The 22,878-nt window shown below is 45.6% G+C and overlaps 1 long non-coding RNA gene across 5 annotated transcripts in view; it reads left to right on the top strand.

The window, feature by feature from the left end:
* Positions 1 to 7,014: 7,014 nt before the first annotated feature.
* The window catches only part of LOC106738191 (uncharacterized), an 85,735-nt gene continuing 69,871 nt past the window's right edge, over positions 7,015 to 22,878 (top strand). Inside the window, exon 1 of one of the 5 annotated variants that reach the window (XR_009455602.1) lies at positions 7,015 to 7,094. This is a non-coding gene — a long non-coding RNA (uncharacterized LOC106738191). Of the gene's footprint in view, positions 7,138 to 7,175; positions 7,619 to 22,878 lie in introns of those variants that run through there. The other 4 variants (XR_009455601.1, XR_009455603.1, XR_009455600.1 and 1 more) reach the window with 4 other exon arrangements.

Genomic DNA, 22,878 nt, shown 5'->3' with positions numbered 1-22,878 from the left:
CTTTTGGTAGCACAGACTGGAATGTAGTGAACTGGTATATCTGGAAAGATGCTATGAAGTAATCAAGGAGTCACTGACATGGAATAGCTCTTCTCTTGGAGAACAGTGGGGTTGCTTCCAGGCAGAACCACTGACTCTGAATGACCCTTTGCTTAGCAGTCCCATTAGGGCATGGACAATATCCAGTAGAAAGAGAGACCCAGGAAGGGTGTCAAACTCTGCTTTCAGAAATGACAAGCTATTTGAGCAAGGGGGCCATTGAATAGGCAGAAATGAAAGACAGACCTGAATAAGAGGAGAGGCTTTGACTTCTTCCCTAAGGTCACTGAACACCTCAAGGAGGGGATTGAATTCAGGCAGTTATTTTTTGGTGAAACTCTTTGACTCTTCTGTGCTAAGGGCAAAGTGTGCCTGTATGCATTTAAGCTATTCTTTTACAAAGCCTATAGTCATTCCTGCCCATGGCAGGGGGTCTTCTTGCCCATGGCAGGGGGTCAGACTTGATGATCTGCTCAGGTCCCCTCCGACCCTACATCTATGAATCTATGAATTATTTTACCTTCCACATCTCCCCAAAGAATTGAACTATAAACCAGAGTGCCACTCTGGGGGGAGCATGCCTAAGTGTGGTGGGACTTAGGAGATTGCATATTGACCCTGGATAATATTGGTGCAGCTTTGTGGTTGGACACTCCTGTGTCACTGCCGTGCACTGCAGTGAAGGGTACGAGATCTTTGAAGGCCATTAGGCGGGTACTTATGACGCTTGGAGTGGAATTAGGCACAGACGCTTATCGGTTGCAAAGCAAGATTATTTTACTCACGCCGTTAAGGTGGTGAAAGATGGAGGTCAGAGATATTTGGTTAGTTACAGCTTAAGGTTCGAAGGTCAGTCTGCATGAAAGTCTTTCATCGGGCAGATAAACGGAAAAAAATCGGGCCGGCAGGTCGGTGATTTACGTCTTAAGATTGGGTGGAGACGTGAGGGGGGCACTGGCAAGTGATCAAATTGTCAGTTACTCTGATACGTGTGATCAGAGGTCTCCAAGGTCCGTATGGAGGTCCCCCTTCTTCACGGAAGTGAAGATGGGTTTTATTTGTATATTAGCCAATTGTTTTTCGCCACGTCATAAATTTAATTAGAATCGCCAATTGTATAGTGGTCTTCGCTAGGGTGTTATCTTAGGAACACTCCTGGACACTCCCCTGTCATTCCGACCAATTACAATGATTTATATAAAGCAAAGAAGGCAAAAGTTTTTATCTTTGTTAGTGGCGCAGTAATAAATTTCTTTTTGACATGCGCAAAAAACCCCCTGTTATTATCATCTTGTTAGTTAACCCTTAGTTACCTTGTATAGACTAAAACTGTTTTGATTAATATATTTCTTGCTTGTGGCATGGGCAGTACTTAATTTGGTTGTGACATCCTGAATCAATTCAAAATTATCTTCTACTAACTTAGAAACTTTGGGTTCTTCTACCATGTTAGAAACTTTGGGTTCTTTTGAACTGAAAGACAGTAGGTACCTAGATTTCTATAACTGGTTTATAAATCTACTAAACTGCCCATTAGGATCATACCATACCAAGGGTGCCCTTCTAGTAACCCAGAGATTATCTTTAGTCAATTGATGATGATAATGATTTTTACAGTAATTCTGAGAGGCTCCAGTTTCAGTGTAGAGTCCCATTGTTCCATGCACATAGTAAGAGATAGGACTCACCTTCATGGTATTACAAATAGAAACACACACACACCCACACACACTATTATTCTGTAGATGTCCTTAGAGTTGGGTGCCTGCATTTTTTTTAAAGTCTGTGAAGAAGTTCTAGAGAGTTGCTTGGGTCAGAGCTCTGCCCATGAGCTCTAAGTGACCAATTAGGATGAGCATATTTGTTGACTATGATGCCTCCTGACAGTAAATTCAACAAGTCTCCTTCTCCTCCATTACCTCTAATCCCTAAACTAATACATTGAAGGAACCCTTACTGACACTCTCAAATGCTATCTTAGCACAGGTTCCCTAGGCAAGGGAGCAATCAACATGCCAGGAAGCTGCCTGACATGTGAGTGCGATGGTTCTTTGAGTCACCTGTGACACCAAGGCTAAACATAATGGGGAGTGATCAGCTTTTCATCAGGAGTTATCTCCTCATTCTTCAGTTAATAGAGGGCATGGCAAAGGATTCTCTAGGCATGGACATGCCAATGTAGATTACACAGGGATAAAGGACAGACAGATGTGCACAGAAGGTCACTATCAAAGTGCTTCACTGCTAAGCAGTGGGAAGCAGTTAATAGGCTATGTGCTTTCAGCACATGGCTATCCCATGGTGGATGTAGACAAACAACACCCACACAGGTATAACTTACACTGGTAGAGTTTTCCTCCAGTTCTTTCAAGGGAAATTATCCACTGGACTGAGCAAAGTTACAGCAAGTTACACCCTGATTACACCAGTGTAAATGATGCATCTGTCCATACCCTCGGTTTAGGCCTCAGTCTGGCAGCCTCCCATACCAAATGTACTTTGAACACCAGCATTAGCTTCAGCTTAATGCAGGCACAGGCCTTGGCAGGAATATATGGCATAGACATTATATCCATATCATAACCGAGATGCAGTATGTGAAATTTTTTCTGGTTCTGTATTTGGCAGTGATTTGAGTAGTGATTAGGCAGGACTGTGGTGCGTTCTTCCTGGAGACTGTTTGCATTGGCATTTTTCTTCATATCTCACACTTGTTGTAGTGGTGGAGGTAACAATTAGTGGAAGAGCTAGTGTAGACTGGTCATTAGTGTTGCCTAGACCTGCTCTGAGCAGAAATACCTGATGTAGTACTAAGAGTGCTGGCAGCTGGTCTGTGCTGCACTGGTGAATAGGGGTAAGGATGCTGGTCTACACTAGATGCTGGTCTACCATTGCTGCCACTATGGGAACTATATGAGTGGTGAAACAACAGTAGGAGACCCTAAGAAAATTATCATTGTAACTATAAACCTTATGTATAAGAACCTGGGCCTGGACAATTAGACAAACCCCAGCGCTATCAGAGCTGAGACATATTTTACCAAACCACCTGACGTTCCACATATACAGAAGCAGACGTGACTGCAGGTCAGAATTCACATTTTGCACATGGAACGGCATTCTAGCTACAGAGAGCCAAGCATAGATTGGGTGCAGTCCTGCACACTGACCCCACTGCTTTGAAGAGCATTATTCTGGTGCAGTGTTAATTCTGGTCTTTCAAGGTGTATGGCTTGTGTTCTGGTGAAGTGCATATGGCAGGGGAAGGTATCACTGAAATGCTTGAGATACAGTGGCAGAGAAGGGTTGACGATACAGGATGGGAGTAGCAGGGGCGTTGAAGACTGGGAGATAAACTGCAACAACAGAATAGTGTGGAGACCCAGGAGGAGACTTTAATCTTACAAATGCTCAAGGAACAGGAAAAAAAAAAAAAAATCAATGCTGGTGCCTGATTCTATTGGTACTTATGAAGCACGTATCTAGCTTTTAAAATCCGATTTATGGACAGGGTGAGAGACCCAGGACAGTTCTTAGCTATTAGATCCATACCATTAATGTTTCTGCCATTTCACTGTATCAGTGGTATGGTGCTGAGAGAGCGACCTCCCTTATGCAGGATTGGCAGGAATTGATATAAATAAATGGATCTAATATTCTTAAACCTGTATCCCTTCCCAAGACTTGCAGTGACCCCAAAGGGAAGAAGAAATAATAAGTAAAGGCCTAATTCATTATTTATAACCAGGAAAATCTGTGGAAGTAACTCAGGGAGATTACCCAGATAATCTGGCATTAGCATCTTGTTTCAGAGATCTTTATTAGGATTTGGGAAAACAAAGACAATGCAATATATTCATAGGCTAGCTTTTGACCGTCTGTGGGGCCCTGGGCTTAATATGTCCTGTAGGATGCACATGAGTTTTTAATGAAAAGGCATTTGGTGTAGGTTAAAGAGAGAAAAAAAGACCAAGGGGTGGGGTGGGACAGAAGTGAGTAGCAGTGACAGAGAGGTTCAAATTGGGATAGATTTTATAATTGAACCCAGGTTCCCTGAAGCCCATTGTGGTGGAGGTGGGGACACTAATGAATAACAGACCAGGACCACTTGAGCTAAAGTCCCATCTCCTCCACTGCTTTGCTTTGTTGCTTTGGAGATTAAAGAGCAATTAGTAAGTTTAGGTGCCTGAAGGGAGACACCTGAAAGGGATCTCAAAGGCTGGGTGCCCAGCATTTTCTGAAAATAAGGAAGGACCCCTTTAAGATGACTTAAGGCAGCCCCCAAAATAGAGAAGCCCAAATCATTGATTGTTGAAATTCTTAGCATAACTTCTCTGCACCTTGGCTTTCCTATTTGCAAAATAAGTAAACTACTGACCTAGCAGAGGGGTTATAAAGTTTAGTGGTTGTGGGTCTCTTTTGAAGATGTAAAGATCCTCTTTTCCTTGATTTGAGAAGAAAGGTCATGCAATGCAGACTGAAATTCTTCGGGATGTCAAGAATACATTGTTTCACAGTTCTCCATCCTTCCTGGTTCTAGCTAGGAGTGGAAGTAGAAAAAGAGGAGAAAAATCTCTTCACACAGGAGATAAAAGAGATGTGCACAGGAAATCTGGGGACAGCTTGTTCTTGTGAGACTTCCAGTTTGTCTGAGGAGATATGGGATGGTTGGTTACATTTTAGGAATATATTCAGACCTTCAAACACTTGGTGCTTTGCCCATTGTTCCTGTATCATTGTGCACTGCATAAAAAGGTTCAGTTTTGTGCAATCCAAAACATACACACACATGGAAAGGAGACAGGAAATGTCATTCCACAGAGGATTCTTGCCGACCCCCAATTGATAGACTTAATTGGGATTGTTTTTTCCCAGCCTTTTTGGGAAGATGAGGAATCACTGCCTTGTGGTATATGAACACGACCAGACAGATGACAGTGAAAGCAGGACAGACTCTCAATAGTTAACACTGTAACAATGCTGCTGCTTTGCATTTATATTGCATTTTTCCTCAGAGGATCTCAAAGTGGTTTACAAATATTAAATAATCCCCACAACACCCTTGCAAGGTAGGCACAGTCAATAATATCCCCATTTTAAGAAGGGGGAAACTGAGGCGGGGGAGTTTAAGAGGCATCAGAACAAATCAGCAACGGAACTGGGATTAGATCTTGGGAGCTTCAAACCCCAGTTCCTTGCTCTAAGCACGCCTCTCCTCATACCTCAATTCACATGAATGAATTTAGCCATCCCCAACACGAAGCAGATCAGATCACCTAACATGTCTGCATCCACAAATTCTCTTTAAACACTAGCTGTCAGTGGGTCTTTTTGTGAAATTACGCACAGAGGGAAGAGAGAATATTACCATCTGGGATATCATATCAGTGCTTCTGGAGATATTTGGTACAGGATGTATCCAATTATAAATGAACTAGAAGCCTACAGTCTAACAAAAGCAGGTGGAACCTTATCAGCAGCAATGAACAGTTGCAGGAAAGGAGAGTTAGAAGGATTATTAACCCCTCAAAATAGACTCTGCTTTCCAAAAGGGAAAAATAATAATGTCCATAGCTAAAATAATTAACAGAAAAATAATTTGCAGCACTTAATTAAATGGAAAAGAGTATGCTAATGCAATGCTAAGACTGCACAAAGGCATTTACTCCTGCGCATGCTAAGTGTGCTGTTTTCATACACTCATAACTATGTTAAATCAAAACCAATTTTCTTCCAATTTAGGAAAGCACAGACTCCTCAATGAACACTCACCCTGTGCCAGGTTTCAGACTCTGGCCATTCTTTCTTTCTAGTCTGCTTTTCTCTTCCCCCAACCACTGTTCTCTAATTCACAAACAGCTGAAGGCATCTTGCTCAAACAATCCAAACAACCCTCAGCTTGGGAAGAAACCATGCATGGGAATGTCAGCCCTGCAGGGAATATGTCAGAAAACATGGTGAAAGGAGGTTAGAACAGAAAGGGTTTTGTAGTCTGAACTGTAACAGACGCTAGTAGCTCCCACTGTAATATGGAAATAAATTCTGGTTAGGTTTATTACTATTACTAATTGTATTATGGGAGTGTCCAACAGCCCCATCTGGGATCACATTGTGCTACGTGCTATATAAACTCACATTAGAAGTCAATATGTAGATGGACAGTGGGCTACATGAATATTTGGCTTCTTGGTAGGAGATGCATGTTGGCTATATGTGTCAATGAGGCAGCCCTGAATGCATGTGCCTAAGTTTAAAAGAGGCTTCTGGCGGATGCAGATGCAGAACCCCCCCAAACGCTTTATTTTCAGCTCAGTGTGCCCCCGCACCAAGCACAGCGCATGCCCAGAAGAAGAACTGCATGACCTGGCTTGCCCAGCATCTGTATAGATTGTGCACTTCAGCAGGACTTTTTGGTGCTTTTATCTAATATCCGACTGAATCAGCTATTAGATAAAAGTGCCAAAAAGGCCCACTGAAGCACGCAGTCTATACAGACATTGGGGAGCTGGATCGAACTGACGTGGTTCCTCTTCCAGTAAAGTGCCTTTCTTTCCCTGCATGTGTCAGCAGCTAAATTGCTTGCCTCAATTTTCCCACCTCTAAAATGGGAATAAAATAGCTACCTTTTGTGGGTAGGGGCAAGCAGTGTCTAAGGAACAGTCAAATCATGAAAAGTATATGCAGTAATTATTACATTCAATAAATATTACATTTAATATAGTTGTCTATTAGTTGTCTAGTTCTCTATTAGAAGTTACTATGCACCATTATTGCTTTAATAAAAGAAAATTGCTAATATCATGGCTTGCTAGAAACCAGTTCTTTGGGGTTAGTCGATCCACAATACTCTTTTTCATATCCTGCTTTAGTTGCCTTCAGCTTGTTGATTGACACAGCCCTGGAGCATGGCACTTTTCCTGTCTAGGAGATGCTAGGGAAGATCATCAGCTGACTCCAATCAACTGTGAGTATTCACAGCAGCTGAGATCTGCTCCTCTGTGATGTCTTAGGAGACAACCAAGTCTTCATTGCCTTTCAGGGAAAATGGGTTCTTGGTAAGATCTTTTCTGTTTGTCAGAACAAGGACTGCAGGAGAAGGTTTGCTCTGGATATTGTTGGTCCTCTAAGCCCCCGCTATTGATTGGAGTGGGAGCAGGATTGTTAGTTGAAGGATAAAATTCTCTTCAGGTGGCCAGTTTGCAATTTAGTCCCCATGGAGTAAAATGATTCCGTCATTTCATCTAATGGAGAGGGGGAATAGAAAAAGAAAAACTTGGTTTTCTCTGTAAAAGGGTCATATGTGTGACTGGGCAGAGGATTAGGGCAAGGCCTAGCTACACATGAAAAGCTCAGAAAAGGGGTTTAGGTGAAATGTAAGTGCTGTCTGTATTAGGCTGGGTTTCACCCAAAGGCTATAACCTTCAACCAGATGAATTCTGCTCTTTCCTCTTGGTGTGTGATGGTGTTTTTTGTACATTTAGTGTGGCTGACTCACTTTTTGTGCAGTCTGTATGAAGAGCCTGAGTCCCAAGATGAGCCTCAAAGCAAGGTCATGTCCCTTATTGCTTGAACCTAAAAGGTGAGGCTGAGTTTAACGCAATGCCTTTGGTGAATTGTGATTTTATGTGCTCAGTGTCTCATTGATTGAGCTCTTTGTGCTGTATAAGCAGCTCAAAAATGAATGTTTTAAAAATATGTTTCCTCCCCTGCGTGTTTTTTACCTGCCCAATATGGTCTATTCCAGCAGTATAGCTGGGTCATTGCTATTTGGAACAACTTGCAGCCCTGACTTGCAGTGCTGAACTCTAAATGTGACTTTGTGACCTCTATGCTCCAATGCTTTCATACTGAAAATGGGCATCTTTTTTAAAAATCTGCTCATTGGAATGTGAGCTGTTAGGTGTTTAAGTTTGCAGGACAGTGGGTAAGCAGGATATCCACCACAGATGTGTTCCTAAATTAATCAGATACCTTGTGTGGAGAGGGGCTGTGGTCTGTGTTAATGATACTTTAAGCTGAATACCTCACACTGCATTTGCAGGAACGTGTACATCAATGAGTGGGCTGTACCAGAGCTGACAGGCATGCATGACGGCAAAAGAACGGTCATGGAAAATGCTATAAAACAAAGCCCATAAAGGCATTTGTTGAATTCATCAGTATCTGACTCAGGGGACTGTATCTTTTCATATGTTTTTCACTGATCCTTGCTGTTGTAGACCTCTCAGCTGGGACTCTAGACTGTGTTCCTGTTATCTCTTTATGCCCATGCTGTTGGTATGCCTACTTCTGTTGATACTATCTGATGCTTCTTACTTGTTCCGTGGCTAGAGGACTAGGGAATTCTTGCACTGTATCTTATTGCTATGGTTACAGACTGTTTATAGGTCTATACATATCATAAATGCAGGTGCTTTGGCAAATATTGCTTCTTCTTTTATATTAATCAACACCAATGCTGATTGCATTGTAAATATATGTGCTTTGATGGGAGAAGAGGGTGTACTTTGCTATTTTGCAGTAATTTTGGAATATTTTTTTCTTTCTGATTTTCTTTGCTTTTGTGGGGCTGTGGCCTGTATTCAATAAGTAAATTGAAATGTTAAATCCTTAAATATAGTTGGACAAAATTTTCCTTGGAGAGACGAGAGTAGCTTCCATTGGCTTTGGGAGACCAGGGCACATATCTGAGAGCAAGTTTAAACCCAGTGGTTCCATTAAGTCCCATGCCTACCACCATTAAAGTCAATGGAGGGATGAATTGGGCTTATTATAGTTGTAGTTATATACAAGGGTTATTCTATGTTCCTTCATAGGATATGCTGGGCTAGAACCCAGCTGTGTAAGTGTCAGAAGGAAATTACTTTTTTTGTCTTTAATTCTCTACTCTTAGTTCTCTGTAATCAGAGTGTTGGGCTGCGGGAGTGAAAAGGGTGTTTGCTGGCCAGTTTTATAATGGGCAGGTAGAACTGGGGAGAATCCTAAATGGAAGATGTGAGCTTTCCCCATAAATGAAGCTGTGATATTTATCAAAGCTATTGAGGTATGGCCTAACACTGCTCCCACTTAACCTGGTGGGAGTTTCACTACTGGCTTCGCTCTTCTCCTGCTAAAGCTGATGGCAAGTGTCTTTTCATCTCTCAGTATTAAAGTAAGAGTTTCAAAGGCCTACTTCTAACCTATGTTATTCAAGACAAAGGAGTTGCAGTTGAGCTCATGTTAGCTGGGTTTGAATACCTTGCTATTTACCTCCAATGGCTAACTGGGTTAAAACTACAGCTATGGCATGTTAGAACCCTAGTGAAGACATATTTACATGAGTTAAGAACACATCTTGCTTCCCAGTGAAAAAATAGCCTATGGCTATACCCATGTTACAGAGAACCCAGCTGATTGCACCCAAATTAGTCTTGTCCCACTGTTAAGTCTTATTTGTGGTGTTATGTTCTCACTGTTTCTGCACTTAGCAGTGTGTGTGTGAGCATCTGGGGACATAACCTATACATGCTGATATACTGCAACTATCTTGCATAGTCAAGAATTGTACTGATTATGGGAGAACTTGCCAGCCCTTTCAGGGGGACCGTGGGAAGGCACTTGGGTTGGGTGCAGACAGTCAAAAAGTCCGAGGCAGAATTGATTTGGTCTTTACAGGTTAATCTAAACTGCACATATTAAACTGAAACGGAAGAGAACAGACATTTACCTTTGATGCAGGCATGTGGCTGATTTCCTGCAGTGGCTTGAGCCAGAAGCCTGGGGGTGCTAGAGTATGGCTCTCTAGCTGTATGTTCACTTCTTCCTTCTGTCTCCAAGGTCTGTGGGATTTGTAGTCCAGAATTACATCAACAGGACCCTGCAGGGTTGCTCATTGCTTCCTCTTCTTGTTTCCAGGTACTTCTAGGATTTGTAGTCCACCATTGAAGCCAACAGTGAGTTTGAGCAAAGGGAGGGGTATTTAACTCCCCCCCCCCCCCCCACTGGCCCCAGGCCCCAGCTGTGGTTTGAGGGGGGACTACCCCACCCCCCTAAACTGGGCTGCATCCCCAGTTGGGCTTGCCCACCCCCTTTGTCAGTCAGCTCTCACTGCTCCAGCCTAGAGAGCAGAGGGGCAGGGCCAGCCCTGCTCTCTGGAGCAGACAACCCAGTCCAGGGCTGGAAAGCATGCTGGGATGCTGGGGGACTGTGATTTATCTTGAACCAGGAAGGGGTTGGGGACAGAAGTTACATAAACTGGTTTGACCCAAATCTGTTAAGTCTGATACTACATTCAACCAGACTTATCTTAAACCAGTTTCATGTGTACTGAGTTTCTGTTCTGTTACAGGTTTAAACCAGTTTCTGATCACTTAAACTGGTTTATGTGTAACTTCTCTCCCTAGCCTTGCAAACTGTGAGCGCTAAACTGCAAAATGGGTAGATTTCAGGTTGAGGTAATGCAGAGGCTGGGTTGTAATCCATGTCCCCATCTGAGCATGCTAGTTTGCTTTTAAGGAACTTGCAAATATGGCTTGGAGGTTCTTCTGTGTGAACAGTAGTGGGGCTTGGGCTAAACCCAGGTCAGAGCCTGTTCAGTGAAAACACACTCCAAATATTCTGCATTCATTTTCTTTTTTCTGTGTGAAGATGAATATTACTGGACACATTTAGGGGCTACAGAAAATCCCCCTCCTGCTCTTTCCTCACCATCACTCCAATTTGTCTTTCCTGTCCTTTTAAGGAAACCATTTGGAAGCTCTACTCTGTGATTGGCAAGGTGCACACAAGGTCACTGCTCTGTGCCTACCCACCTGTTGCTACTACCTTGCTTTCCCCTTCTGCAGCTTTACCTTTCCCATGTAGAGTGGTGACATGTAGCAGGTGCATGGGGGTGCTTACCCCTCCCCCTGACCGGCCACACTTGCCACTTAAGTGATGGGCAGAAGCGCCAGTGCCTCTCCTGCAAGCACCGGCCAGGGATTGGAGTGCCATTGTGCTCCCAGAAGCGGCTGCAAATCCTGTAAGTGGCTGTACCCCACCTCCGGTCAGTGAGATCAGCCACGGGAGATCCCCCTGCTCAGCAGGAATGGCTGCGGGGGGACCCCCTGGTCGCTAACTGGTTGCTGTGGGGGCATGTGCTCCCCCCCCCCCCCCCCCCGACTATGGCAGCACCAGTTGCCTATGCCCACGTACTTAGATGCAGTATTCCATCCTTCCACTTACAGGGTGAATTCTCTTTCCACTGAACTGCCTGCTCTCAGGATCTCATTTGACACCAGGGTTCACTCTTGCCTCATTCTTGCATGAATCTTGAAGCGCAAATTCCTGCGTGCCTGGATGTGAAGGTTTGTTCCTGTCACTCCAGATAGACAAACTTGATGTTTGGAACCTAGAGGTCTTCTCACTCATGCTGCTGTAACTAACTCTGCTCAAGTTAAGGATCTTGATTTCTGCATTGCCTTTCACCTTGTGGATTTGCTCTCACTTGCTCACAGTAGTTGTGGAGTACTAATGGAACTGAACAGCAGCACCTGACACCCCTCTGCTCAAGTGGAAATAATGATACAAGGTGTTGGGGAGTTTAGGAATAGGTCCAGGGGAATTACATGTTCATAGGGGACCCAAATTAGTTGTGGCTAACTCATTCTGATCTTATTTGAACTATTTTGATGTAGCAGTATGTGGTTTGGGGTGATGGAAATGGCTCTGTGAGGTCACAGCTAAATAAAATAACTGTTTTAGTTCACCTTTAGGGTATGTATCTGTCATCTAGTAGTTGTTATCTATGAGAATACAGTCTTTGTCTGAGGAAAAGTTCTTGACATAGGACTTGAACCCAGAGGCACAATTTCAGAGTGAAAATTAGCCCTGAGTTGTAGAATTGCATGCTGAAGATGATGGTTTTCATTGATTGTCAGCTGTTTTTACTAGCTGTGCTGGGTACCTGCTCTCTGTACAACTTTTCTTGCCTATAGCATGGCATCCCCAAAGCTCTGATAATTCAGATTACAGTGCCTGCTTTTGTTTCCTTTTGCTTTGTGATACTGAGGCAGTATTTATGCAAGTTTTTTGTCTTTAATGCTTGTGATTGTGTATCCCCCTGGTCTGTAAATCTTTGTGCCCATTACTTTCTGACTTGGTCTTGAAGGTTTCTGTCTTCCTGAGGATTGGGGTTTTCTAAGACACTAAAGGGAGTTTATATGGCACTGAGATTTGGATTGGGAATTGTGTACCTAACTCCTTGGCTCCTTTGGAAATCCCAGTCAAGAGGCTGGTCAAACATGTTTTACTGGAGCATTTGTGCCTTTCTTCAGAAGTTCCCTCCCTCCTTTGTGCTGTAAGAATGATGTAGGGCATAAGGTGTCCAAGGGCAAATAAGGGAAAAGTCCTCCTTAAAGTGTCTGAGAATGATTATTTGCCCAGATCCCCGCAAGTTCCTTTGTCTGCTTGGCTAGGTGCCAGGGGTTGGGTTCCTTTTAGACATACATACCAGTTTCCCCCTTTTACTGTGTCCCTGTATACTGCTGCTTGGATGCAGTGTTGTAGGTGCCTGGCACAGTACTGTGCCTGGAAGCTGAGGCACAAAGTAACCACAGTCCCTCCTGTGGGAACTTTTATGAGGCCTGGAAGAAAGGCCTCACGCTAGACCCTGGCTTATCAGAAAGGTACTAGGCTTAGCAGTAGATGTGTGTTGATGCATCCTGTGTACATAGAGGTGTTTAGGAAGAAGGGAGAAGCAAAGTCTGAAAATAGGCAGACTCATGGCTTGAGAAGTAGCACATAGGGCCTGCTCTTCAGGGGAGGTGTTTGAATGCCTCTGATGTCTAGCAGTTAATATTTATATCTTCTGGCCACCTGGATGTGACCATTTAAAAGCCTGTAATCATAGAACATAGAGATGCTAATTAACCCAGTGCCACTTGGGAGAAACTGCTGCCAGCTTTGTGGGGCCATGCAGTGCACAACTGCATCCCGGCAGGGGAAATCATTAGATTTCTGAACTCCTCTGCCATGGAGGAGCTCTGTGTCTCAGGAGGCCTTTGGAACTGGCTTCGCCCTCTGACCTGTGCATACAGTGTCTGGTGACTGAGTGGCTGGTAGGGTGCATGTCACAACACAGTTACCATTCACCACCATGTTAGCCATGTGGAAGCACAAAGGGGGAGAGAACTGGTATGTGAGCTGCCCAAAGATTGAATTTCCTTGGTATTAATAGTGGCTTCTCCCAAGCAACACCAAGTTAATTAGCAGCTGAAGATCATGCTAGCTCCCGTGCGGTTCCTGGGCTCCTCGCAGGCATCAGCTGGGTTTCATCTTCTCCCTTGCTCTACTGCCTGAGGACAGCCTGTAGCCAGCAGGCCCCTTCTCCTGTCATCAGCTATTTTTAGCAGATATTTTAACAGATCCCTTTTCTTCCTTAAGCCTTCCTGCTGAGACAGCACCTTTCTAGCTTGCTCGTGTCATGTGAGGCTGCAAGTTTCCAGCAGAGGGAGCTGTTTGGTATCCGAAAAATTTCTGGTCAGATTTGAAAGTGCTGGGGAAAATATACCTGAGTATCATGAGGAGGAGGGAAGATAGCAAGTTATAAAGAGGCTGGGGCTGAGGGAGTCCCCCTATCTGATTGTGCAATGCCCTCCTCTTCCTTACACTTTCCCTCCCTCCCTACTGGAAACAGAAAGGAGTCCTTGAGATGAGGAAAAGCAAAATGAATGCTGGGCCCTGTGTGTTGGCTGCAATGTCTTTTCACCCAGTGAGATTCTGAGTCCAATAAGAAGTGCTACATGCAATATTAACTCTCCAACACTGAGCCCATGGGCTGTAAAGGGAAGCGTGCCTGGCCCACTTGCGGGGCTTGCTGCAGCAGTGAGTGGTGTTCCTCGAACAGCTGATGGGGATGAATCCAGGTGACTCCAGAGACCTGCTCCCCAGCACAGGGCAGCCCGGTGCTTCATTCTTAGCGCACACGCCTGCTAGTTCCATCTTCTTCCTTGGGTAAGGGTGGGGATGAGGCATTGAACTTTCTGATGAATCTTAGCTTTCACTTTTTTTTTCTTTTCTTCTTTTTTTTTTTTTTTTTTTTTTTTTAAATGCCTGGTATCTTTTTTTCTAAGGCATTAGGTTTGGGAAGTATTCTGTGTATATATCTCTGGTGCAGCTCTAGCTTTCACAGTCCTGTGGAAGCTTAGGCTGAAGTTTTGTTGTTTGGCCTTCAAGTTGCAGATTGTGCTTGACCAAAGCTTGTTTAAACCACTAAGTGTTGTTGCTGCCTTGAAGACCTGTGACATTGTTTCCCATAAGGCTGTTGCAGAAAAAAGGGTTCCCTGGATGACCTGTAGGGCCAGTCAGTGGAGGGGACCCACCCACTGCAAATCAGTGTTCCTACAGGGGCTGCATCTGCCACAGTCTATGGGGCTACGATGCAGAGAGGATGCTCTATGCAATTCATAGGGGATGGCATAGGAAGGAGGTTGCTCTGCCCAGTATTTAGGGATGTGCCCCATACCCACTGCACAGCCATGGCGTGCTGAATGGGGCATTAAGTAACTTTGCATTTTTAAAAAAATGATAATCCAAAGTGCCTGGAGCTCCTTCTTCCCCTGCTTCCATTTCCGCCTCCACCGTGCTGGGGCCTTGTGAGACTTGCATGAAGGGTAGGTTTGCTGCGCACACTCAAGAATGTGTCACTAATGCAGACAGCACCCTTCTATCCATGCTGATCCAGGGTCTGACTTGCTAAAGGAAGCAATGAAGAAGGCTCCTAGCAGCTGACTGCATTCATTATCTGTAGCCGGCAGGACTTAGTAGCGTGTGTAGGCAGGCTGCAGCAAAGAGGATGGCTGCATCCTGCTAGTTGTCTCAACAAGCTGTAGCTTCTTGACTCAGAAGCAGGGAGTGGGGTGTGGTCTGGGGAGGGAATGGTATGAGGTTATTCTGGGCCTGTCAGGGTCCCCATGAGAGAGCATTGCCTGGGCCTGCTTGGCAAAAAAGAAAGCAAAATAGCAGGGCAAGAAATGTTTGGGAGTTCCCAGGCTGCACATGCAGTGTGCTTTTGCATGTTACTATGCAAAGAAAACCCTGTTGTGGAATGCCACACAAACGCAGTGTGTAGTACCAATACACCTTCCTCCTTACATGCGGCACCCTCAAAGAGAGGCATCCTTTTGCCTCAGAATCGGTTACCGCTCCAGGATAAAGGGATTCCTGGGGGTTTGGGGCAAATGGACCCTGAACAACAGGGTGTAAGTAGTGCACTTTGCCTGTCTACCTTCACAGAGGCCATCATGGGCCCAGGAACCTTCCTGAATTGTGTCCCTGGGCATTAAAAGCCTGAGTTTTAATGCAGTGAAGCTCAGTAGTCACTGAAATATTCAAAGCTGCTTACAAGTTTTAATGCTCAATTCCAATTAATCTTATAGGGAACTGGATATTAAGAACTCTGGGGCAACTTTTTAAGACTGCGTGATGGGAAAGCACATTCAGTAAAGCTTCTAGGCTGGAAGCCTACCTATAAGTGTAACCATTGTCTTATCCCAGCATGGGTTGGGTGTGGTTTGAACCCAGATGAGGTGTGCACTCTTCTGTCCTTACAATACCTCTTTCCCAAATTGGGCCAGAAGTAGAGTGCTTATTCCATTCTTTCAGTCCTGCTGCTCCTGGACCATACCAATTTGATTTCTGCATGCTAAAGACCTATGGCAGGGGTAAGTGATTTCCCCCAGTATGGGTGTCAGAGCATGGCATGCAAAGGCATTTTGCTTGGCACGTGCACTTCTGGGGTGGACAGCGGGGAAAGGGCCAGGGCTGCGCTGCCACAACAAAGTTTGGGCCCCTCGCATCTCCCCTGCCATCCATCGCTGGTATACCAACAATCTTACAAGTTGAGGTTGCAGGCATTTTTGGCACTCTGCCCAAAAACATTGCCAACCCTTGCCCTATGGCAGGGGTGCCCAACCTTTTTGAATGTGGGGCCAGATCATGAACTTTTTATCACCCAGTGGGCCAGCGAGCCATATTCAAAGACCTCACAGGAAGCAGTATCACATCACACCCCCTCCCCAAACAAAAGTACAGTGTTTACTTTCGTTTCCTGTCGCAGCACCTCGGGCCTCAGAAAACAGCTTGGAGGGCTGCCTGCCCTATGGTTTTCAGAAAGGCCCCTCCACTGGAAAAATACTCTTCATTTTGAAAGAAAGGTGGCACTTACGCAGTGGCATTCAGCTGCTGTATGGTAGCACTGGTGGCTTGGCAGTAGGTCACTCCTGGGAATACCTTAAGGAGCTTCTGTGAAGTGGCTTCCTACATTACACTTCTGTCTCTTTGAAACTTGTGTCCCTCCATGGCTGGCAGTGTTGTGCAAACATGATGCCAGTGCACTTGCATTGTTTGGCTCTGCTGTTGGATTCGGGGCTGCTATCGTGATAGAGAGAGTGGCTGTGGGTGCCAAGCCAGCCTGACTTATTGCTCAGCTTGCAAGGCTGAAGAGAAACTTCACTTTGTCCTGGAGGATGCTTAGCTGTGTGGCACTGGGATTTACTACCGTGCTTCTTGAGAGTGGGTCTGAATGACAAGTCTGCGGAGCACAGGCCACACCACTGCAGACCTCTGCTTCCCACTTTTGTCTCCACTTTAGCATCTCCCTCTCTTTGTGGCTTCTTTACTTCTCATCCCATGGGAGAAGAGGCCTGGATGTCATCTTAGTCACTGCCATCTGCTTGCTAATAGTATGCAAAGAACCATTTTGGGGCCCCTGACCATCATACTTGACATTTAGATGGGACTTTATATGGCCAAAGTCCTATTAGAGGTAATTGTCAGCATTTCTCTGTTGGAGTAGGTTGGCCCTGGCTCTGTGTTTCATGGGCTGGGGAAACCATGTTGAGGCAGTGATGGAATACTGCGCCCATTCCACCAGGATGTCGTATTAATGTAGCTTGTACTAATATAGCTTGCAATATTATCATATGCTAATGTCCCAGGGTGATGCAAGAATAAATTCAGAGCTCTTTAACTGTCCTGAAAATGAAGCCTAAGGGCAGCACAGAGCTTGAGCATGTCTTTGTGGGTGAGCAAAAGTTGTTTTTTCCTTTAGATTCTCCAGATAGGAGGGCAGAATTTTCCAGTCTTGTTCACTGAGCAAAATGAAATGGAGGGAAGTCCCTTTAAGGGAGCTAGTGGGTCACTGGAAGTGGCAAATCCCAGTGTCAGTAGCAAGTCTAGGTTCCTTTGAGCAGCTTGGCAGAACCTCTGGTTATGAGTATGGGCAAGATCATTTGCCCAGAGCTCTAAGGGGAGGTGACTGGACTGGCCTGGCCTGTCTCCAGGTCTCCTGCAGGAGACTCTCCCAGTAGAGATGTTGCCTTTTTGGTCCCCAGATCCTAGAATAATGGCAGCAGGGGCAGGATTGCTTGGGAGTTGTTCCTCTCCCCAAAAGCAGGAGATGGGGCCAGTCTGCGCCTCTGTCCTTGGTGGCACTGGCCAACAGTTTTGGTGGCATTTGCTGTCTCCTGACACGCCCATCTCATGGGGTGAAGACTGATCTAACAGAGATGAATGGGGAGCTAAGCCTAGAACTCTTTCCCCTTCCTCCATCCACTCCTTCCCCTTTCTAGCATCCCACTTGGATCCCTACAAATGGTGTTTCCTACCTACTTGACAGGGCTTCTCCTCCCTAGGAGAGACTTCCTTCTCTTTTTTTACTTATTTCTGTCCTGCCTCTTGTTTTTGGTTTTTTTTTTAATTCCTGTTCTCCTGCACACTTCCCCTCCTAGTTCCTTTCTTTCTTGCTGTCTTTTGTCATCATCTGTTCTCCTTTGTGTCATACTGGGGCTGTCTGCCTCCCTCCTAACCTCCATCAGCATGAGCTTCCTGTCCCATGGCCCTGGAGACTCTGAATCCAGGGCAGTCCTGCTAACATCCGCAAAGCTACTTGCATGAGTGAGGGCTGCAGGATTACACCTGCAGTGGTGGTGCATCTCCCTCAAGAACTCAACCCTGGGGTGGTTCCAGTACAGCTCTCTGTCTGCTGACGGAGCAGAGAAAGGCACAGATCTCTGCAAAACCTATCAAACTTAGCCTGCTCCTAGACAAAAGCCTCTGTTTGGAGTTGATACTGTGTAATTGGTCTGGCAATCACGTGCCCTATATCTCTGCACTGACGGAGGTGATCGCCCTGGAAGGCAGTGGCTGCAGCAACAGCCTCATATTCCCAAGCTGAGGAGCGCTGGTGGCACTCGCAAGCAGTTGTAAATTCCGTTTCACTCATATCTGCAAAAGCCAATGCAGTCAAATAAAGCTGTTCTGACAGCAGCCTTTAATAGCCCTGCTGTCTGCAGAGCCCTGGGTTCGCACACTCCCTGACAAAGGATGTGTGTTTTTACTAAGCTCGAATTTAGTGTCTTAGTGCTGGATTTACAGCCCAACCAGCCACTCGGTACCCACACGTACAAAATACCACGAGGGAGAGAGAAAGATTTGGGTGGGGGGGAGGTATGATGCTCACTCAAATTAAAAAAAACAACCCCCCCCCCCCCCCAAAAAAAACCCAACCAAAACAAAACAGCTTTTGTGTATCTTTGCTTGCTGAAGCGAGCACAAAATTAACTCCTCAGTCACCATGGCAGGGTGTACAGCACTGGCCCTCCAAGCCAAAAGAGCGCTGATAATGGAAGGCAGGCAGTTTCTTGCCTGTAAGCCTTGGTCTTTTGCTGCTTGTGGTTGAGGTGTGATGCTAGTTGTAACACGGAGACAAAGTCCTGTGGTCCATCCCTCCCCAGCCCCCTTGCTCTACTCTGTCATTTAGCCCTGCCCCTGCTATTCCAGTGGGGAAGAAGAAAACAAATGGGAGTGGGTCACCTTTCAGATAAGCCATGGAACCAAGGCCTGCAGCATATGTGGTCCTTAAATATTATCTAGTGCTTTTCAGAAGATCAAGGGCACCTTGCACAATTTCCAACTTCAGTATTAATGACATTGGGTCAAATTCAGGCCTGCTTCAACTCCATTGACTTTAATAGAGTTGCACCAGAGGAATTTGGTTCATTCTTCCCTCCTTTAATTCCCTCTGCAGTTTCAACTGGAGACAGCATTTTTCATTTCCTGCCTGTAAACTATGAAGGGCTGTGAATAGTGCACCATTTTCTCTCCCTTCCCCCCACCCCAGAGGTGGCTGCATTTTGGTGATTCATACTAGCACGGTACAGTGGTTGCTTCTGATTGCAATTGTGACAGTTTCTATCAGTTTGATGGAAACAAGCAGTTGAACTTGTTATGCAGCCCAGCGGTCTTATGAATATTAGAGCTGCATGGCACAGAACAGTCCTTGCAATGATACGAGTACTGATGGCTGAATGGCAAGTTGTCTGTTGTTATCACATGGATCTTCTTGGAGATTTGGTCTTTATTTTCCCTAGTGTGTTCAAAACTCAGGCCTTTTCTTTACAGTGTGGGCAATAGCTTGCCCATTGTTAAGGGGAGAACCAGCTATCACTTATAAAGACCTATTTTAGCACATCCCAGTCCTGAATGGAAATGGTTTAATTGTGCTGAAATGGTCTGTGATGGAGGAAAGTGATTGGAATATTCATTTCATTTAGTCACAAAGAAGCTAAACTGCAAATGAAAGTTCCACATCAGTGGTGCTCAGCCTACAGCCTGCAGAGCATGTCATCTAGCCCATGGGCCTGGGCTGGAGCCTGGGACCAGATTTGAGAGTACTGGGGGCTGCACCTGTGAATCAACCCAATGATTGATCTGGCTCAAAAGCTGACCTGTGTGGCTAGATAGGCTGAGCACCACTCTTCTAGCAGGAAAGATGAGGTCATGTTCTATCAAACCTATCCAGTGTTACAGATCTATCAGTCTCTTCAGCCTGGGACAATACAGTGCTATGGTGAAAGGTAAAATGAGGTTGCCAGCAGACTCCATAAACCATTGGCTTCTCCCTGTTTCCTGGTTATGGGAAGCACTGCTAGGACCAGAGTTTCAGGTGTTCTGACGTGGGGCAGGGGCAGCAGTTGTATATTTTTCCGGTTGTGGAATCAAAGAAGAGCGATAAGCACCTCCAGAGAGTGTGGCAAGACACTCTAGATCAGTCTTAAAAACTTCTATAACACAGAGGTTCCCAACCACTGGGGCATGGCCGCAAAGGGTTGGCTGCCGGGTGTGGCACAAGCACCCCGCTTGGACCGCCATCTGTCTGCCTGGGTAAGCGGCTGCTGCCACTGGCAGTCATGTGTGAGGTTAAAGCTGGGTGGCAGTGCAGCCCCTAGAGGGAGGCAACCGGCTCCAAGTGCCCCATCCTACTCCTGTGCCAGTCCGCAGGTTGGGAACCACTGCTATAATGTGCTTTGTGGCCCTTTGTCCTGCAATATGAATTGCCTCAGAAGAGGGTGACTATTTTCGCAGTTCATCCATGGAAGGAATGAAATAGAACTGCGGAGAGTGGGTTTAAAATCCTGTGGAGCAGTGTTTTTCAAACTTCCTGAAATCATGGAACCCTTTTGTATCACTGCTACTGCTGCCTTTGGCTCCATGGGCTGTGAGAGCTGATACAAAGTGAGGCGACCCAGCCCCGCAATGGTGGCACACTGCCTCCTGGCCCTTTTCACCATTATCCCGATCTCTTTGCAGAACCCCTGATGACCTACTTGGGAATCCTGCTGTTGTGCAGAACAGTTTGAAAACCACTGCTACAGGGGAATACTGTTATAGGACTCCAGCAGGGTCCCTCCTGCCTCTGCTCTTCTGTTAGGCCCCACACAACTCTCCTCAGCTCTTGGATCCCCTGGTTAACTCCTGTGAGCCCCCGTTCTGCTTCTGGTGATCCATACTCTTCCTCTGACCTCTGCTATCCCCCTTGCCTTCTGCAAGTTCTTCTGCAGTTCTTCTTCTTTCATGGTATTGTTTCTATTCCTGAGACTGGCTGCTTTTCTGGCCCAAGGATTTACATGCACACACAATATTAGTGTTGACGTGTGGACCTCTGCTTGTGGCTGTAGAAGCTGCAACATGATTGACTGCGGTATGAACTTTCCTGCATTGCCTCTCCATCCAGTCCTGTATCACTAAAGGTGACCATAGAGCATAATAAACATGGGTCCTCAAGAGCTCACAGTTTAGGGGTGGAAAGCAGAGAGGAGTAAGAAGGTGCATGGTTCAGGGTAGATAGAGGGTCCTCCATACATAGTGCAGTACAAAGACATGGGTGGGGAGAGGAAGGTGGTGGGAAGCAGAGGGCTGAATGGGGCACAGGGCAAAGGCAAAAAGAATTGTGCCTCAGCTGTAGGCAGGGCACAGCCTTGTGGAGAAAGCTAAGAACATAATCCTGGGAGAGAGAGGAAGTTGATGAAGGAAGAGATGATAAGGTTTGGGTTGGGCTTTTCCATGGCTCATTTTGTCCTTGGCCTTTGATCTAGGAGCTAGTATGTGGCAGTGGTGACTTCTATTATGGAGTCACCAGGTTTCCATAATCCCAGCTGGGTTTGCTGTTTTGTGCTCCACAGAAATGTATCCCAGTCTCCTAAAGCCTCTGCCAATGCCCTTTTGGAGGCAAGTCTGTTCCTTGACCTAATCTGCCAATCCCTTGCCCTTCCCTTCTTTGGCACTTGCTAGGATATTCCCCCCCCCCCCCCCCCCCCAAATGTTGGCTCTGACACTTCTTTTTTGGATAACTTCTCTGAGAGAGTGCCTTTCTTCAGATGGGAAAGCATAGGAACCCATTCTGATATTACTTACCCTTCAGTTCTGGGAGCATATTCTGCACATACATGGCCTTGTTAAAATACTGCCATCACATTATTGGTGTTTGTTGGGATTTTTCTCCAGAGGCACTCGGCAGCACAGGGGAAGAAGCAGGAGTGAGGAAAGTACATGGGAGCTGTGTAATCTGGAGAAGTTGGGAAGGGAGGGTCAGGCCTTGCTGGGGGCAAATACTCCTTGGGGAAATTTCCTGCAACTGGATCAACTCGTGAAGAACAATTTTTGTCTTTTAAATAAATGAATCTTACTGACAAGTCAGGGACAATGTGGCATTATCCAGTGGCTAGGGACCTCCCATGAGAGATTGGGGAAGCAAACTGACCTTCACCTAAACTGGGCAAAATAGGTTTCTAATAGTCCGTTTTGCCAAGGGCCTCTGTCAGTGCATCCAGATGCACGTAAGGCCCAACTGCCTGCTACCTCGTACTACTTTTTCATTTAAATACCCTCCCTTCTTTGTTTAGACTGAGTGATGTGGGGCATGGATCTTGTCTTCAGAGCTGTCTTGAAAATACTTAACATATGCTTGGTGCTTTGCAAAATATTATTGCATTAGTCAATTTAGGGCACCTAAATTGGAACAGGATTGGAACAGGATCATTCTTGTAACTTGTTTTATATTGTTCTAGCACTTAGGCTTTCTAGTCAAAACTGAGGCTCAGCTTGTGCCAGGGAATCTGTCAACAAGTGACAGAGAAGAATCCCTGCACAAGGGCACTTGCAATCTATGTGTTGGACTGGGTCCAATAGGTGGCTAAACAGAAGAACAGAGTGGAGGCAGGTTGGGAGGAAAATAGAACATTAAGAGGGTCAGAGTTTAGCAGAAGACGGCTATTTTGGAGTGAAATCCCCTTTTCCAGAAATGCAGGAGTCCCTTTTGGAATATGGGGGTTTGTCAATTTTTGTTGCCTATTTCTGCAAAACTGGGAATGTGGTGTGTGAAGGCAAGTTATAGGTCATAATGAGCCTTTTGGCCAGGAGACTCGTACAGCCCATCAGCAAACAGTAAAGGCCCACATTTCATTCTGTTTGGCAAGCTGACAATGCTGATCTTTAGCACAGGTGGAGTGTTCACCCATGCAGAGGGGAGTGTAACGCCTTCCA

This window comes from Alligator mississippiensis, chromosome 11 (genome assembly GCF_030867095.1).
Source record: "Alligator mississippiensis isolate rAllMis1 chromosome 11, rAllMis1, whole genome shotgun sequence".
Classification (NCBI taxonomy): Eukaryota; Metazoa; Chordata; order Crocodylia; family Alligatoridae; genus Alligator; species Alligator mississippiensis.
The sequence above is the reverse complement of the archived record's forward strand: the minus strand, read 5'-3'. Positions and strand labels throughout refer to the sequence as shown.